Genomic DNA, 19,996 nt, shown 5'->3' on the forward strand with positions numbered 1-19,996 from the left:
AGCATGGTCTGCCCCCTGGGCTACAAAGGATAAGCACTTCTTTAAACACTGTCATGGAGGTTTTCTCACTTTCCCAGGGTGTCTTGAGTTGTCTGGTTAACCTGAGCCCATCTTTTTTTTTTTTTTTTTAATTTAAATTTAAATTTAATTTTTTTTCTTCAAGGCTTCTAAGGCTATGAACAAAAGCCAGCCAACTCCACAGTCTTTATAATTATTTCCTTCTTACTTATCACCACTAATGGAATCCCTACCCATGGCTGACCTATAGGTGACCCAGGTCCAGAATCTCATTCTGAGGGTCTGCTTTCCAGACCTACTTCTACTGCCCGTTGTTTTAGCCGATGGTCTTCAAGAAATGCAGGGCCTGAGACAAGGACTTGCTTGATGGTCATTATTTTGGGAAATGATCCTTCCAGGAGCAGAAGAAGGAAGAATGAAGCAGGAAAAGAAGAACAGATAACCTAAGAGAACCTCACTGAGTTGATCCACTGTGAGGAATTCGAGGTGAACCCTGCTAGGGAAGAATGTGTGTGAGAACTGTCTGCTTGAAAGGGAAGGGAAGGGAATATTTATCATCGCCTCCTGTTCTTGTATGAGGGTTGTCCCATGGGGCACTAAGTCTCTTGCATTTCCAGTTTTTAGAAAAATTATTTCATCCTTTTGTATCCTCCAAAAGTGACCAGTAAGGGTTTTTTTTTTTTAATGTGTCATTACAAACTTATGGATTTTAACATATTTTGTATGTTTCACTCTCTTGCAGTCATGATTCTTAATGATAACGTTCCACCTTTGGCTATTGGGAGCCCCTTCAAATTGTTGCAGTTAAAAAAATGTTTTAATATTTATTTATTCTTAGAGACAGTGTGAATTCTCTCTCTCTCTCTCTCTCTGTACCTCCCCTGTTCGCATTCTCTCTCTCTCTATATATATAGAGAGGGGGTTGGGGGGTGTGGGTCAGAGAGAGAGGAAGACACAGAATCTGAAGCAGGCTCTAGGCTCCAAGCTGTCAGCACAGAGCCTGACGTGGAGCTTGAACCTACAAGCCTTACGATCATGACTTGAGCCAAAGTTGGACGTTCAACCAACTGAGCCACCCAGGTGCCCCCAAATTGTTGCAGTTTTGACCATTGGGAGCTCCTTCAGATTGGTTCTTGTGACCTTTCAACATGACCCCAGTGGACTTTAATAGCTTCCTTGTTTCTAGCATGACTAGATATTACAGGCTCATTCCTGCTCCCAATTGAAACTCCTCTATTGTTCCAAGGAGTACTGGTTGCTTTTCAAAAGCAGTAGTATTTAGAGATTCAGTCTGGGCACTAGGGGTCCTCATTGGGTTGGCCATCGCGTTTTCCTTGGACAGAACTAGAAGTATGTATTCTTGTATGAAAAAGAAAAATACCTCATGAGAGTTAATTCTCATACTTCCAACTCAAAACATTACACTTTTTCTTTACCTAATTCATTTATTTTATATTTGTATCTCTTTACTCTTACTCATTAACATAACTCATTACTTAACTTGCTTTAGTTTACTCTGTGTGTATATATAATAGTTTCAAACATCATTTGCAAATTACATATTGGCTTTATCCTGTTATATACATGTGTATAATAGTCTCATACTATTGTTATTAGCAATATGAGCCCTGAATACAACTTAAGGTTTCTTTGAAATTTTATTTTCCCTTTAGAATACATCCCACTGGGAAAATATAGTCAAATTGCTATATTTAGAAGTTACTAAATTAAATCTTCTCTATATAGTTATGACATAAACTTGATATATTTGATATCTTGTTTTCAATTTCTGGGACTGATATTTTCCCATCTTGATTTAATTTTGTTTTATAATTATGTAAACCATTGACATGGTTTCTAAGTTAAAAGCTATACCCAAAGTAAGTTCAGAGAAGTTTGGCTTCTAGCCCTGTTTCCTTTAACCTGCTTCCTCTTTCCTCCTAACAGTAACCATTTTCCATTACATTTTAATTTGTTCTTCCATCTTTGAAAATATATGCATTTTTTCATATTTCCTCACTTTTTAAAAAAGTTTATTTATTTTGAGAGATATAGAGAGAATGCGAACAGGGGAGGTGCAGAGAGAGAGAGAGAGAGAGAATATTCCAAGAAGGTTCTGCACTGTTAGCGCAGAGCCTGACTTGGGGCTTGAACTCACAACTGATGAGATCATGACCTGAGCTGAAATCAAGAGTTGGACGCTTAACCGACTGAACCACCCAGAAGCCCCAATATATTTCCTCACTTTTAATGTAAAATTTAGAATAGTAGAATTTTATGTTTCACCTTGCTTTTCTCACTGAACTAAAATAAACATATGGAATTCACTCCATAGTGGTACATAGAAATCTTATTCCTTTCTACAGCTGCATAGTTCTCCACAGTGTGAATTTATCCAGATAAAACAGATTTGGAATAAGTAACTTGAAGGGTAGAGTTATCACTTGCTGCAAGGGGGAAGACTGCAAAAAGAACAGGTTTTAAGGGGACTATCAGGCGTGCGATTGAAGACACGTTTTGTTGGAGATGCCTATTCATATCCAGGGAGAGTTAGAATAGACACTTGTCTATCTGAGCCTGGAGTTCAGGGGCAAGGTCCAGCCTGGACATGTAACTTGTAAGTGAATAGCCAGAGAGGATGGTGAAGGATTGGAGGAGTAAATGCTTCAGGCTGGTCAGTCCTCCCCTGTCTTCATTAACTCGTAACTCCTGCTGAGATTGCAGTTGCCTGATTTTATCCGCTGGGTCCCTATTTCACTGATTTCCCTGGCAAATGGGAAGACAGTCATGGCCTCAAAGCAGAATAAGGAAGAGGCAAGAGGAAATGTATCTTGTTTCCACTAATCTGTTTCTCGCTGCCAGTCATCTGCCCCAGGCCAACATGTGCCCCAACCCGCTTCAGGTGCACAACTCCTACCTCCCCAGAACTTCTGACTATCCATGTCATTAGTTCCTGGAATTCACATCCCCTTCAACTGTTTCCTCATTGAATCACCTGGGGAAGGGAGCCAGCAATCTGTGCCAGGTTTCCATCTTTGCAGGAAGTAAACATTCTATTTGATTTCTAAAATTAAACAAGGGAAAGGGACATTTATTTTTTTTAAGAGAGAAAATATGGGGAAACGCTGGTTTATCATCTCTTCCAAATTTTCTATGGCAACATCCCAGAGAAATTGAACCTGATTAGAGTCAAGCTGAGGAAAACAGGCATTCAGCAAAGCTGGGAACTGCATGCTGGGTGAGAAAATGAAATATTGACTACCGCTAGGAAAAAGAAAGCATTTTTTTGTGAAGAATTCTTATGATATAAAAACTCTGAAATTCCACGGTGGGAAAACATGTATAATGCTTCCTTAAGAGATATAGCCCTAGTCTTCAATATGCAGGAGGAGAGATACCAAAGTTCATCACAGACTATTTCACAGGAAAACTGGAATCAATGTTAAATACAATCACCATTAGACTATAAAATTAAACTACGTGACATAATTTGAGGTTAATAAAATTTAAATATTAGATATCTAATATCTAATATTAGGTATTAGAAAAGCATTTTGATAGAAATTAATATCCACATTAACTTCTCTTGATTGACTCAATGTTTTTAGTATATTTAATTTTGCTTTTCTATTTCTCTTCTGGTGGCAACTTTAAAATATTTTATAGGGAATATGTGTTTATTACCCACGAACACAACTGAATACAGAGTCAAAAGTGAAAGTTCTGTAACGGTACTCTCCCTTCGTGATGTAACGCAACATTCCTCCCAGAGATAACCACTTTTGACAGTTTTAGATTTATCTTTCCTGTCTTAGTCCGTTTGGGCTGCTATAACCAAAATACCACAGATTGGGTGGCTTCTAAAGAGCAAAAATTTATTTCCCACAGTTCTGGAGGCTGAGAAGTCTACGATCAAGGTGCCATCATATTTGGTGTTTGGTGAGAACCTGCTTCCTGGCTCATGATGGCTGTCTGCTTGCTGTGTCTTAAGGTGGCAAAGGGGTGAAGGAGCTTTATGGGGTCTCTTTTAGCACGAATTCCATTCATAGGGTTCTGCCCTCTTTATATAATCACCTCCCAAAGGTCTCATTTCCAAATACCATCACACTGGGGATTAGGTTTCAATACATGAATTGTAGGAGGATACGAACATTCAGTCCATTGCATCTTTTTATGTACATTAACTCACACACACACACACACAGGATCATTGTCTATATGTTTCTGAAACTTATGATGGATATGTTCCCATCTTACTACATTTAGATCTACATCATTATTTTTTTCATTCTGCACACATACTAACAAATTATGTTTTTTAGAAATCTATTTTTTTTACTTCAAACAACTCAGTAGAATAATGGGCAAAAGATAGAACTAACAATTCTCAGAAAAAGAAGCACATAAGAGAAGAAACATAGGACAATATTCTCAACCTCAGTAGTAATCAGGGAATTACATGCTGCATATACCCTTTATTATTATTATTTTTTTTAACGTTTATTTATTTTTGAGACAGAGAGAGACAGAGCATGAACAGGGGAGGAGCAGAGAGAGAGGGAGACACAGAATCTGAAACAGGCTCCAGGCTCTGAGCTGTCAGCACAGAGCTGGACGCGGGGCTCGAACTCACGGACTGTGAGATCATGACCTGAGCCGAAGTCGGACGCTTAACCGACCAAGCCACCCAGGCGCCCCTGCATATACCCTTTAGATTAGCAGAAACTTTAAGAAGTTTTGGCAATTCCATGTGTTGACAATGATGTATGTACATCAACAGACTCTCTAATACACTGCTAGTGGGAATGATAGTATTACAACTTTTAAATTAAAAATTTTTATTTTTGATACAGTTGTACTTTGCATACACTTCAACACAACAATTCCACCCCTAGGTGTCTATTACAGGAGAACTTTCCCTCAAATAGCAAGAATCTCGCAACAGCACTCTTATATATGGGAAAATACAGAAACAACCAACATACATTAACAGGAGAATAGCAAAATAAATCACGATATATTCACCCAATGGACAATAGAAAAGGCGGTGAAATATAGCTACTTACAATAACATGGATGAATCCTTGAAATATTTGTTTAAGGGAAAAACAAGTCCAGAAGATGATAATATGTGATACCATTTTCATAAAGTCAGAAACAAGCAAAATTAAACAGCTATTGTTTAGGTATATATCCACATGTATTAAAACATTTTCATGTTTTAAAGGAAATTGAAAGGCAATCTTCAGTATCTTGGTTATCACTTGTGGGAAGCAGAGAAATAGAATAGAGAAAAAACACATGGCTACAAACCAGTGGGAATGTTTTAGTTGTTAGATTGGGTATCAATTTCATGAATGACCGCTAAATAATTACAATTGTAACATATTTTATATCATGTATTCCTTTGTATCAAAGGAAGTTGACATACTGTATTATAACTTAGTTGCAGGTGGACAACATGATGATTCCACATTTATTCATATTAGGAAGTGCTCACCATGATAAATGTAGCTACCATCTGTCACCACAAAATTATTACATACTATAAACTATATTTCCGATGTGTACATTGTATCACTGTGTCTTACTATTTTATAACTGGAAGGCTGTACCTTTCAAAAAAATTTTTTTTTAACATTTATTTTTGAGAGACAGAGAGAGACAGAGCATGAGCAGGGGAGGGGCAGAGAGAGAGGGAGACACAGAATCTGAAGCAGGCTCCAGGCTCTGAGCTGTCAGCACAGAGCCTGATGTGGGGCTCAAGCCCAGGAACCATGAGATCATGACCTGAGCTGAAGTCAGACGCTTAACTGACTAAGCCACCCAGGCGCCCTATGGAAGTCTGTACCTTTTAATCCCTTTCCCCTATTTCACCCACCCTTCTCCCAAATGTAATGAATTACATTTTTATTTCATTGAAATGATATACAAAAAGATAAAATTAAATGAACCATACCCTTATTTTATTCTTCTAAAATGAAAATATTATATATATAATCTGAATAAGTAGTATCTGGTTATTGGTCCCAGATGTATCTATTCTCTGAATTGCCAGCTTGTATTTTTTGCTCATTCACTAAAAGAACAAATCCGTGGATCTATAAGGCAAATGTGTAGAAAGCAATACATTTGTAAAAGAAGCAAATGGACTCTTGCATCCTTGATCTTGAAGACAGGGGATGGGGCACCTGGGTGGCTTGGTCGGTTAAGCGTCCGACTTCAGCTCAGGTCATGATCTCACGGTCCGTGAGTTCGAGCCCCGCGTCGGCCTGTTTCAGATTCTGTGTCTCCCTCTCTCTCTGCCCCTCCCCTGTTCATGCTCTGTCTCTCTCTGTCTCAAAAATAAATAAACGTTAAAAAAATTAAAAAAAAAAAAGGGGAGTGGAGGAAAATATATTCAACAATTTCTCAGATGAGGGAACAGCACTGCAGGACTAAAATTAAGGCGAAAGAAAGAATTTGTAAGGGATTATATGGGATAGGCAGAAAAACATGCAAAAATCCTTTCTCTAAGGTGCTTTCTCTTATTTAAGGTTGGCCTAATGAAGAACAGAGCTTCATTCTTAGAAGTGAGGACAAAAACTTGGTTCTTTAAGGTTAGCATAGAAAGGGAAACAGAGAGAGTTCTGTGATGGAATGGGATAGGTCCAAGTAGCTCTAGGTACATTCCTTTCTCTGAAAAAAGCCTTTCTTGAACGTCAAGCTTTGACCAGTGGAAATGGACGTTTTCAACTTTTAGAAAACACATTTAAGGTCTTTAAGGATTTAAAGCCCATGCATTGAGAGAAAACAGTTTTGAGAGGAAGGGGGGATTAACTCCATAAAAAAAACCTTCTCTCTAAGGAATGTGAGGCTTGATTGCTGAAAGGAGAAATTAACGTCAAAGTGAACCTCTTATATTGGGAGACAAGACTTCATATACCTAAGGCAAAGGGGAGGGGGAAAAAGAAAAATATTTTTGATAGAAAAGGGGAAATAACTTCAAGCGAAATTTCTTGAGAACACTGCCTCGTATGTCAGGCATTTTAAGGGTTGCCATATGGCATGGGGATTAGGCCTCTTCTATGGCTTTGGAAGGAAGCGTTACTATTGCTGGATGGGGGTCACGGGGGGGAGTCGCAAAGTTATCCAACAGCGGGTATCTGCTGCACGCCACGGGCTCTCAGAGGCTGATAATACCTGAGCAGAAATGAAATGACTGGGGAGTACAGAAGTAATTCTTAGTTGGTGAGGGTTAGATTTGCAGACATCTGGAATCCCTTCCAACACTGAGATCCAATGTTACTAAAAGGAACAACCCCAAACCCTCAAATCCCCTTCAGCAAGACTGGCCCTGGACCTGGCGGGGAGCGAGGTAGGGTGTCTCTCTGTGGTGGGGAGGCTATTGGTGGGTGGGGGATGACCTGGGGAAATATTTCTAGCAGGGCCTCATCAATATAAACAGTTTGATTGAAAAAGTATTGGAAAATTCATGGGCATGTGGGTGGGGGCAGGGTCGCAGAGCTCCCCTAATGAGAGTGACAACAATGCATTGCACCCACTTGGTCCCAGGCGCTGGAGGGAACTTAGGACATATCAAGGAAGGCTCTTCAAACTGGGTGTTCTCTGAGCTGTAAGGCCCAGAACAGGAACCCTGTTTGCCCTGGTGTGAAGGCTGTACTTACTGCCCTTTCGTCTGAAATTCTCATTCTGGATTTACTTAGAAGGCATAACATTAAATTTGGTAGATGAAGATTAATGAAGTGTTTTTGTTTATTCCATTTTTAACTAGATTTTTGCCAAGTTTTATCCTCCACTTCTTCATTTAAATCTTTTAATTTTTTAATTATTTTTTAATGTTTTATTTATTTTTGAGAGAGAGAGAGAGAGAGAGAGGGAGCGAGCAGGGGAGGGGCAGAGAGAGAGAGGGAGACACAGAATCTGGAGCAGGCTTCAGGCTCCAAGCTGTCAGCATAGAACCCGCAAACCATGAGATCATGATCTGAGCTGAAGTCAGACACTTTACCAATTGAGCCACCCAGGCACCCCTCCATTTCTTCATTTAAATGAAAACTGAAGAACATGTAGTTTACCATATACCAGGATCTGGAGGAGATGATATATCATCGATGAGATTAATATTTTAAAACCTGCATAATGATGTAATGGAAGATAGATCGAAAATTAAATTGTTATTTCACTTGGAAAGAATTATATCATGTAAAGCCAAAGGATAATAAATTCTCCAGTGTTTAATATTTCTAACCCAGTTTCAAGGTGAAAGAGAGATGTGCACAGATTTTCTCAGTAAAAGAACTCAATCATAAATGTTTAAGGCTGAGAAGAAAAGGAAATTTGTACTTTTAAGAGTGGGTTGGCATTATGTGAGATGCCCATTGTCAGAAATCTACCTGACTTTAAGACTCTATTACTGAAGGAGAATGTTTTGTGTAAATACATAAAAATAAGGGCTTTTCACAGGCATGAGAATGTAGCTTCGGGTACTGTCTCCTGAATAAAAGGATAAAATCTTAGCCCCCGGGGGAGAGGTTAGAATGAAAATATTGTTGATGATAATAAGAAAATAGCTTCATGTAAATCTAAGAATCCTACTTAATCGTTTGTAAAGCAATGACAAGGCAAACAACAACAACAAAAAATCCAAGCTCTTTAACGCCAACATAAAAGATAGAATGAAGAATAAATAAGTTTAATTTCATGCAAGAGTAGTCCCACGCACTATTATGTCTCTAATAAATCCTAATGGGTTTTATTTTTAGGCTCTTCCAAAATTGGGGCAAGTGCCATATCTCAGCTAGACTGCGTTCTGATGCTTTTGATCTTGAGAGGGAAATTCCAGACACCAAGGGCCAGAGGCTACCAGAGGATTGCCCAACACCTTTATGACCTTCCTTGCTGTTGTCGTCTGCCTCAGGGGGTCTTCCTTAAAGCTCCCAGGGGTCCTTGGCCCAGATTTGGTGCGTCTTTGTCTATCTGAATGTCCTGCAGGCATGACCTCGTGACTTTTTCAACCAGTAGGATTGTTTTTCACTCTCTATATTACTTTGCTCAGAGAAGATACTGTGGGATCATGGAGATAACCCATCATCTCCTCCACTTCCTTTGGGTCACCAAGGGGTATGTTTACTCCTGTCCTCTTAGAAATATGAAAAGATACAAGCCTGGTTTCTCCATAAGGAGGGGCTTTTAATGGTGACGGTGTAAAAAAAAGAAATGTGCCTTCTTTTCCTTTGTGTCTGATGTACAGTCTGGCTTCTGGGAAGAGGTTTACAGATCTTGTAGTACCTTGTTTAAGAACAATAATTAGGAATGGTGTGTTAATTCCATTGGCTCCCCATTAGAAGGAGGAATCGCTCCGTGACTAGATCAGGGCCTGGCTCCACGTGAAGGTATCTGTAGCTCCTGTAATAGGTGTTAAAAGCTGGGGGCTAGAGAAGAAAGTAGCCTGGGAGAGAACCTAAGACAGGGCAAGAAGAGGAAATAACATCATTTGGAAACGTAATATGAGAGAACAGACACCCATCAGGCAGAGGGATACAAAAAGAATATTTTTGATTGTTGAAGGTTTAGGGGGACAATAAATTGATACCCATCTTCCCTGCATAGCTCTGACTGAACTGAGGATAGAGCAAAGGGATGGGAAGGTGGAGACAAAAATACTGGCTTCACTATTAAAAGAAAGCTATACTGAATAACATGGCTTAGATCTGGGGCCGAAAAGGGCTTGCAGATTCTTTTCTTTGAATTAGAAAGACCTACCCAGCAGGACAACTGCAGAGAACAGACTAAAATAAACGCTCTGAAAGCAGGCAGATCACTCCTAGGCTACTCTTCCTTGGTCTCTCTGCTGCATTTCAAAGGATTGATGCACTCCCACTGCCAAATACTTTTTCTCTTGGCTTCTGGGACACCAAATTCTCCTGGTTAGTCTCTGATCTCACTGGCGACTCCTGCTGGCTTCCTCTGCTGGTTCTCCCCCTTCTCCAACAACCAGGAATGTTGAAATGCCACAGGGCTCACTCTGCTACCCCTCCCCTTCCCTGCTCTCCTCAGCCACACTCACTCCTTATGCTGACCTGCTTCGAATATGGGCTCTGTGCTAACAACCCCCAATTTACATCTCCACCTAGTACTTCTCCCTGTCTCCATGTTCTGATATCCAACTGCCCAACTGCCATTTCTACTTGCACATCCAATTGGATGTCCAACTTGGCAACCCCAAGCCAAACCTTGACCTCCTCTTTCCATCCTGGTCCTCTCCGTCTCCCTGTCATTGTTTTTTTCCAGTCACTTACGCCAAAAGCCTCAAGGTCTCCTTAATTCTTTCTTCCACAGCTCACATTCGATTCATCAGAGAATCCTTTGGGCTCTGTCTTCAAAATAAATTAAGAGTCTGACCACTTCTCCCTCCCTCCTCTGCCACCATTCTTGTCTAAGCCATCATCAGTTCTCACTGGGATTATTGCACTAGCCAAAAGCATTCATCAACCCTAGCATCCCCATCATCTTTTCTCAGAACAGGAAAGTGATCCACAGGAATCCTTTTGAAATCTAAGTCAAATCAACACTTCCGCGCCCCCAAACATTCGAAGTCCTACCTAACATAGACTAAATGCCAAAAAATCTTTCCTTGGGTCTCCCACAGACTCTGCATAACTTGTTTCTGCTCGGGCCATGTCTGATCTCATCTCTTACTAATCTTTCTTTAGAACCATCCCTTCAAGCCACATTTCTGCTCATCCTCAAATAGGCCAGGCTTCTGCCTCCAAGACTTTTCATTTCCTATTCATGCTGCCTCCATAAATCTTTGTTCCAATGTCACCTTCTCACTGAGATCTTCTCTAACCATCCCACTTAAAATTGGGCACTCTGCCCCCCTCACCACCTACAGCTTCCATCCTTCATTTCCCCTTCCCTATTCTCTCTTGTCTACATAACATATATCACCATCTGACACAGCATATATTTTATTTATCTACCTTTTTCCCTCCCTGGCTCCTCTGCTCCCACAAACACATACGCCAGAGAGTAAGAAGTGTTGTCTGTATTGTTTGATCTTCTATCCCCAGCATCTAGAATAGGGCCTGGAAAGTAGTGATCACTCAAATATTGGTTGAATGAATAATTTTTAAAATGAATGAATGTATGAGTCCCAAGGAGAAACAGCTATGCTAAGCATGCCCTCCTTCTTCTGATCTCACCGGATCAGAAAACTCACTTCTTCCATGATGTTCTAGTGGAAATCCCTCTGTAAGGAAATCTGAGCATTGGGGAATAAGTGTCCCCCCAAAAAGTGATGGAAAAAACATAACAACCTATTATAAAACATCTCCTCAAATAAGACCAGCACTAGTATTTAAGACTAGGGAAGTGGCAAAAAGATTGGTTTCATGCAAAACCTTCACTTCCAGGTGAAGAACAAAACTCAAATTCTTAAGATTAACCCAGAGAAAGAAATAAAATGAGACAATCTGTGTTGGGAAGGAGGACATAACCGTATGCAAAATGTCATCTCTAAGCAACCCACTTTTGGTCTCTAAGGCCGGGGTAAGGAAATAAAAAGTTGTTACTCAGGTGAAAAAATAAAATTCCCAGGTGTGGAAGATTAAGATAGAATGATATTTGTGATAGGAAAGAAGAAAAATAAATGAATGTGATTTTATGAATTGGGTAAGTAAAAAATCAGCTTTATATAGAGTTTCTGAAAAATTTTCTCAGAGCCTTTAGTTCTTTAAGGACACACTCTTTTTTTTTAAGTATCTTTTTCAAGTTTATTTATTTCTTTTTATTTCTTTATTTATTGAGAGAGAAAGAGAGAGAGAGAGAGAGAGAGAGAGAGAGAGAGAGAGAGAGAGAATCCCCTCTGTGCTGTCAGTGCGGAGCCCAACATGGGGCTCAATCTCACGAACCGTGAGATCATGACCTGAGCTGAAACCAAGAGCCGGACGCTTAACTGACTGAGCCACTCAGGCACCCCAAGGACCAACTCTTGAAAAGAAAAGAAAAGAAAAGAAAAAAAAAGAATGAATGAAAATATTTGTGGTGGCAAAGGTAGGGTGGATGTATTTGTCTCCCAACCTTTGGAGGGTTTCTAGTTACATACGTGCTGTCAACTCTGCCATTGTGATCAGTCCTCTCGAAACCTCAAAGAACATTCTAGAGAGAAATGAAGCATCACAATAAGTCCTGTGTTATAGTAAACTCCAGGCTGACCAGACAAGCTCACTGCCAAACCCAGAAAGCCAGCTGGAAGTAAACAGTAATCGGGTTTTATTAGATTATCTTAGAGGCAAGATCATAATGAAACCTATTTAAGAAATAAGTTTTGGTCATAAGAGTATAATTAAAAATATTTAAGACATAATTTTAGGACAAAGATTTCAGAAATGATTTTTAGGTTTAACGTAATTCATTAAATTACAACAATGTGCTTCAAATAAGGAAAGCTGAAAGTGTTAATTGTATAGGAATGAAAATAATGGATAGTATTTTTAAAAATTTTCTTAAATGTTTATTTATTTTTGAGAAAGAGAGGGAGACAGAGAATCCGAAGCAGGCTCCAAGCTCTGAGCTGTCAGCACAGAGCCTGATGCAGGGCTTGAACCCATGAACCATGAGATCATGACCTGAGCTGAAGTCGGGTGCTTAACGGACTGAGCCACCCAGGTGCCTCTATTTTTTTTTTTTTTTTCTTTTAGAGAGAGTGGGCATGTGCTTGCAAGTGGGGGAGGGGCCAAGAGAGAGAATCTTAAGTAGGCTTCACGCTCAGCTTGGAGCCCAATGCAGGGCTTGATCCTACAACCCTGGGATCATGACCTGAGCCAAAATCAAGAGTCGGACACTCAACTGACTGAGCCACCCAGACGCCCCTGGATAGTATTTAACATAATTGTGTGTTAGAGAAAAACATAGTTTTATATGGTATATTTCATATGGCAGCCGTTTATATTCCCCTCATGGCAGATCAATATAGAGGGAAAGAGTTTTATTTCCATACATTGCATGTTGGGCTGTCACCTAAGGCAATGGTTCCACACAGCCCAGTGGCATCACTCAGGGTGTGAGAGAGCCAGGGAGCCTATGTCTGTGTGTGATTTGGTCCAGGACTCCTATGGATGCAAGCTGCCTGTGTCTATAGAGAGGCTGGCTGCTGATGTCAGGCTGGGTGTGGTTAACTGTGCCATCTACAGTCAGGCTCCCAGGAGAAAACGCTTGAGTTCTGTGAGGTTTAATAGTTTGCATGATACGAGGAGAATAGATAATCCCCATATTTTCTTTTTTCCAGAACAGGAAAGCAGGTGAAAAATCAGAATCCGTGCATATATTGTCTGAAAGACAACGCATGAGAAACCTCATGCACCATGATATCTTTCTTATAACTGCTCCCTCTGTGTCCATTCTTATTTTCCTCCAATTTATTCCTCACATAGCAGCCAACTAGATCAGATCGCTTTTTGATTGAAGTCCTTCATGTCACAGTTTTTAAGGCGTCTGCATGATTGGTCTGACTCCCATCACCTCTTGCTCTCACCACCAGCTCTTTGCAACTGTCCTCCAGGCACACTGGTTTCCTCCATACAACCAAGCTCCTGTCTGACTCGTGACTTCACATGCACTGTTCTTCAGCCTTTCCTCAGCCAACCTTTACCTGTTCTTCAGGTCTCAGTTTCCCAGGGAGCCATTTCCTGTGCCCATGCCCCCCCCCCCCCCCCAGTCCCTACCTATTCGATATTCTCCCTGTAATTCTCTCTCATGGCACTAGGTTCTTTTCTTTCATGGTGCTTATCACCATTTGTAATGATACATGTTTTATTACTTGCTTGATGTCCATCTCTCCCCGTAGATTGCAAGGCCTTGCTGCTTCTGTTCGCTATTTTATTTTATTTATTTATATTTAAAAGTTTATTTATTTTGAGATGGGGGAGAGAGAGAGAGCAGAGAGAGAGGGAGAGAGAGAGAGAATCCCAAGCAGGCTCCATGCTGTCAGCTGCAGAGCCCGATTTGGGGCTCAGTCTCACAAACCATGAGATCATGACCTGAGCTGAGATCAAGAGTTGGAGGCTTAACCAACTGAGCCACTCAGGTGCCCCGTGAATGTATTTTACATTCAGCTCTGCTGAAAGAATTGGCCAGGAGTGGCCCCTTGAGAAGGACATAGCCTGTGGACTCCAGGAGCAAGGCACTTGATATAAGTGTCAATGCTTCTTGTTCTGTAGTATGATGCCTTATGGAAATGCAGAGATGAGAATACCGGAGGTAATTATCAGATAAGCTGACTCCACCTAACCAGAGTGATGGGGGAGAAGTAACAGCACGAGGCATATGTGGTGTGTGTAAGCACTACTAAGGGGCAGATCTGCAAAGGGACTGGGTTTCCTGAAGTCAGGCAGGCTGGCTGCTTGGACCATGGCCCTGGCAGCATGAGCAGTGGTGAAAGAACATTTGGGTTACATGAATCGAGGAATGTGAACTTAGGGGGGAAAAAGGTTTCCTTCATTATAAAAAGGATCTCAGTTTTAAAGACCTTGTTGCTAAATTGATTTCATCCTATTCACACATGAGTCATTTATTCATGAATTCACATTTATCCAATAAACATCTGAAAGCAATGTCCTCTGCATTGTATAGGGCTAAAAAAAGATACAAGAATCTCACTTCTATTTCTTAAGAAGTCAACATTTTGTATGGGAGTTTTAATGTGGTAGACATATATTCAAATGATTACAATACGCAGTTGTCTGTGATACTCTAAGAAGGGCAGAAAAAAGGAGTTAGTTACACAAAAAACCTAGTTTACTGACTTTTAGAGCATTACTTAGGACTTAACCAGTGAGCTAGAAGTGCAGAACTGAAAAGACTCAACCAGGGGTATAGTCTAGATGTTAACAAACCAGTACCACATAGGTCCTGACCAATCAGAACCTGTCTGACTAATCATCTAGGACTCCTGACCAATTAGAGCAATTGTTGGCCGGTTATCAGCTACATTCAACACTGAACACCTGTCGAGAATCAGGTACCATCTTTAAAGGGGTGTGTAGTGTGGTTACCATGCCATAAGTGAGGCAAGGGTTATAAATAGTTTTCAGTTTTTAGGCCAGTTTTTAGAAATTGATAGGTTGTGACTCCCCAGATAGCTGAGTTAAGGATTTGGAAGCTGTGTGTAGGCTCACCGTGAAAGAATGTGGTGGTGACTGATGTGTGCCAGGGATGAAGGAAGACAAACTGTAGTCCACGTGTCATGTATTTGATGTCCTTGCTTGTGATTAAAAAACACAAACCTGGGGGCACCTGGGTGGCTCAGTCAGTTGAGCGTCCGACCTCAGCTCAGGTCATGATCTCCCAGTTTGTGAGTTCAAGCCCCACATCGAGCTTCATGCTGACAGCTCAGAGCTTGGAGCCTGCTTCAGACTCTGTGCCTCCCTCTCTCTCTCTCTCTCTGTCTCTGCCCCTCCCTTCTTCATGCTCTGTCTCTCTCTCTCTCTCTCAAAAAGTAAATAAACATTAAAACAATTAAAAAAATAAAAACCATAAACCTGCATTCAAATCCTCCTTCCAGTGTGAAGGAGCTGTAAGACTTTGGGCCAGTGGCTTTATCCATCTAGCTTATACATCCTCATCGTAAGATTGGGGTAAGACCTAAGGAACGGGACCCTTGTGAGAATTAAGGAGGGACAGCATGGCACACATCGTGTCAGAATTCCACTGTGTGACGTGATGCCTTCCAGGCAAAGATCATGCCAACTGTAGGATGGAGGTAAGATTCCAGCCTATGTCAAGGCTAAGGGCAGCAGGAGGCATGAAAGGGAGGAGAAGAAAGAGCTTAGCTTAAACGTGGGACAGACACAAGGGGGTCCTGGTGGAGGAAGACACAGTAATGGATCCAGGAACAAGGGCCCGGGAGAATATTTTTTGGTGAAATGCTATGTGTACCCTGTGACTCCACCCTCTGGCCCCCTTAAATCTTCAGGAAAACTACACAATTCACAATATACTTGGTCCACTGAATTTTTTTTTTTTATTTTTGAAAGCTGGTGAAGGGCTGAGTTTTGGATCAAGGTTGGCAAGGGTCCGAAACAATGTCTTCTCCTGTAGGAGATCAGTACTCAGTACATGGTAACTATCGGCATGCCCATTACTACCACAAGTGCTTTGGTAGACATAGGAACAAGCTATGATGAAGGCCCAGATGAAGGAGAGCCAAGTTGCCCTGGGCAGGTCTGTCCTTAATTATATTGTCATTCTTAAACATGTGTTCCAGCCAGAGAAGAAGAAGCATTTGTTTAAATCTCAGGGCCCAGGAAACATTTTATAGTCTAGACTCTAGAAAGTTCTATGTGTATGAATCTAAGCTGGATGAGCCCTTGTGTTTTACTAAAGGACGCTCTGAGAACATAAACCTGCAATAAGCCATAGCACTTCTGGTCATAGAATCAAGTCGTCTGTGACGAGAAGCGAATATGCCACTTGCGCAGGCCCTTTTAGAACTTCCTGATCCAGATGCAAGGCTGATTTCCTAGGATTCTTGACATTGGCATTTAACCCCAAAGTAATCTTTGCTGTGCACCTCTTTTGCTCTTCTCAGTTCCCCTGCTGTCATTGCGATTTGCTTCTCTTTTGCTTCCTGATCTATGTCTTTGGCACCAGTGAAGCAGAGGGTAGAGATGGGCCTGAGATGGGTCTACCAATGGGTTCAGACTTGTCTCTGTCCTGCTGACAGATGTAGAAATGCCTCCTGGACATCAGTCTGTGGAGGGATTGAGGAACCTCCTGGGAAAGACTTCCTTATCTGACACACATTGGGAAGTCTTAACTCGGGACAACAAGCTCAGCTCAGGAGCAAAGCTTTAGCCTCTAGAGGAGAAGGGTAATTCTAAGTAGAGCAGTGCTGAACCCCCTCCCCACTACCAAGAACTCAGGTCTATATGCTATAAAGAGGTAGGGTGTTTACTATAGCACAGACTGAAAAGACGCTCACTGAACTGTTTCCTTTCCTTCTTGGGCTCATACCTTCCTGGCATACATACTCTCTGTCTGATTTCTGGCCAAATAAATGTGGACAGAAGTCACATATACCACCTCCAGGCCTGGCACATGAAACTTCCTGCATGATTGGGGATGCAGATAATCCAGTGGAGGAATCCAAGGCCCTAAGGATGAAGAATGAAGCCCCAGATGGAAGCCCTGAATAAATGGGAGGAATAGAACCCCATTGCTGACTATCCCCATTCTCACCTTGATGGTGACATGAGCCCGAATGAACTCTTATCCTCTAAAATCATACAAATTGTGAGGTTGTTTGTTAACAGCAATAACCTTGCCCTGATTGACTTGCTAAGTAAAAATGGAAATCTCTGTTTAATGAAAATACTGCATCTGACCTTGAAGAATGGGCAGCATAGCGTTAGTATTTTTCTAATAAAGAGTAACATAAAAAAAGAAGAGAGCCAGTCTTCCCTAGTCGCCACTGCATCAAACAGCTTTGCCAAGTTAACAGCATTAAAATATGAAGTGGCGTTAACTGATGGGAGACAGAGGAAGAAGGAGCAGTTTTAAAAGGAAGTAGAAATGGCCAGGAGGCCTGGAGGTCTCAGTAGTACCAAGAGAGAGGGGTTGTAGCTGCTGGTGGACACAGCAGTACGGGTTCCCAGGGGAAGCGGTGAATGCTAATGCGAGGGTCACAGCCAGCAGAAGTGGTGACAGCATCCAGGGAATGTTAAGGATTAGATGACCAGATAGGATCATGAACCCATGTAGGACGCTTCGAGATTTTGAGCAAAACTTGGGAAAGCATGATGGTAATAAGAAGCAGCAAGTATGGGTCCCCTTTACCAAGTATTGGAACCTTGGAAGGTTGGGAAGGATCTCTCCCAATGCAGATCATGTAGAAAGAAGAGAAGGGGCCCTTCTGGCTTCAGTTAATGAGTTCCAGAAATAGAATTTCTTCTCCACGTAGCAGGCACAACACTCAGGCAGGTTAGGCTGTCCGCAGGCATCCCTCCCCGGCCACCCCTTATTTCACTTCTCCAGGAGGCAAGCCAAGTTGGGCAGTCAGGAAACCCAGGATGTTTGCGTTTTCCACAGTGACCTCAATGGGTGTTTGGGCACTGAAGGCACATTCCTGCAGGTAACGAGAGAGGAACTTGCAGGTTTCCTCTTTGTAAAAGGCCAGGATCTTGATTCATTTAGTGGTTGCTCTGAGGTTTTTTTCCTTCATTTGGAAGCAAAGCACATTGAAATTGAGAAACAATGTTCTAAGCTGGAGGTCCTGTGTTAAGATGAAAAAAAAAAAAATGGAGGATGGAAGAGATTTCTGGAAGGGCCAAGGAAAACAAAGAGGGGGGACTGCTCAGGGAGCTGAGAAGGAGTCTTCAGCGATCTGCTTCCCCCTGAAAATCATTTGGGCAAAGCTGGGGTGATTATAGGGAGATTGTAAATGCCACAAAGATTAGGCATGGAAAGCTGAGGGGCCGGAGAGGACACAGCTCTGGGATATGTGTACACTCACACGCGTTTATGTGCTCACAGGTAATTATGTACACACGTTGGTGCTTTTGGTGACTATGCCCTTTGAAGCAGAATTTTAATCAAACTTTAAGCTGTACACTTTTACTTCCATCACATAAGAAGCATATACCCTTTTACTATGAAAAGTGGATAGATTATCTCTTTCCTTTCTGTGTACCCTGGCTGTTCCAGCCCACCTGCTTTCTCCTAGAAACTCAAGTTCCTGTTCTTCTGCAGCTAACACTGACATATCCTGCATCCTGCTCACTTTATTTATTTATTTATATATTTTTTTACATTTATTTATTTTTGAGACAGAGAGAGACAGAGCGTGAACAGGGGAGGGGCAGAGAGAGAGAGGGAGACACAGAATCTGAAACAGGCTCCAGGCTCTGAGCTGTCAGCACAGAGCCCGACGCGGGGCTCAAACTCGTGGACCATGAGATCATGACCTGAGCCGAAGTCGGACGCTCAACCGACTGAGCCACCCAGGCACCCCGCATCCTGCTCACTTTAAAGTTATTTTCCTCAGTCTCCATATCTCAAGAATGTGTTCTAATTAGCTAATCTGGTATCAGGCAAGCCGCTACTGGCTTACTGTGATCTGTAGTGCTGTTGGTCCAGGATGACCTACATAGATGTAAAATATGATTTTTAATCATACCTCCAGAGATATGGCAAAGAGTAAACATTTGGGGTATTGTAGAACTCTGAAAGAATAAATGGATAAATTACCAATCCGTTAAGTTATTATTAAATTTATGTTATTAAATTATTAAATTGTCAAAAATTAATCACTTATTAATAAAAAGAAGCACTGACACTTATATGACAGGTACTAGGTGCCAGGCACTCTTCTAAGTGCTTTGCATGTATCCATTTAATTCTCAGGACAACTCTGTGGGATTAGAACTATTTCATTTTGCAGATGAGGAAATTGAGGCAGAGAGAGATTAAGCAAGAAGCCCTAGATCTGGCAGCTAGGAAATGGTGGAGTCGGGATTCAAACTCAGTGGCCTGTCCCCAGACTGTGTCCTGTCAGAGTCCATGACATATTTTTGAATGGAAAAGGGTGATGGGATGTGAATTACACCCACAGGATACCCACTGACGGTTTCTCATGGGAATGGGGCAGAGTCCAAGAGAGAGGTATCTTAGAGCTTTTGTTTGACACTAAGAAGTCACATCATCTTTCTAGATCTTAGTTTTCTCTTCAGAGAAACAAGGAGGGTGGACTAGGTGACCTCTAAGACCCGTCCCAAGTCTAAGATAAATAACATCTTCAGCAATCCTGCGCTAAAATGCTGATCTCTTGGTGCCTGTGGGGAAGAAGCAGGTCAGTTCCTGCTTCCTACACCCTTCAAGCTAGAAGCTGCAGGGTAGAGTGTCCAGTAGATACCTGGGAAGAACTGGAAACACCAGACGAGGGTTAGAGGCCTAAGAAACCTCACCCTTTACCTAAGAAACA

The sequence above is a fragment of the Panthera leo genome, chromosome B4 (genome assembly GCF_018350215.1).
Source record: "Panthera leo isolate Ple1 chromosome B4, P.leo_Ple1_pat1.1, whole genome shotgun sequence".
In the NCBI taxonomy this organism is placed as follows: domain Eukaryota; kingdom Metazoa; phylum Chordata; class Mammalia; order Carnivora; family Felidae; genus Panthera; species Panthera leo.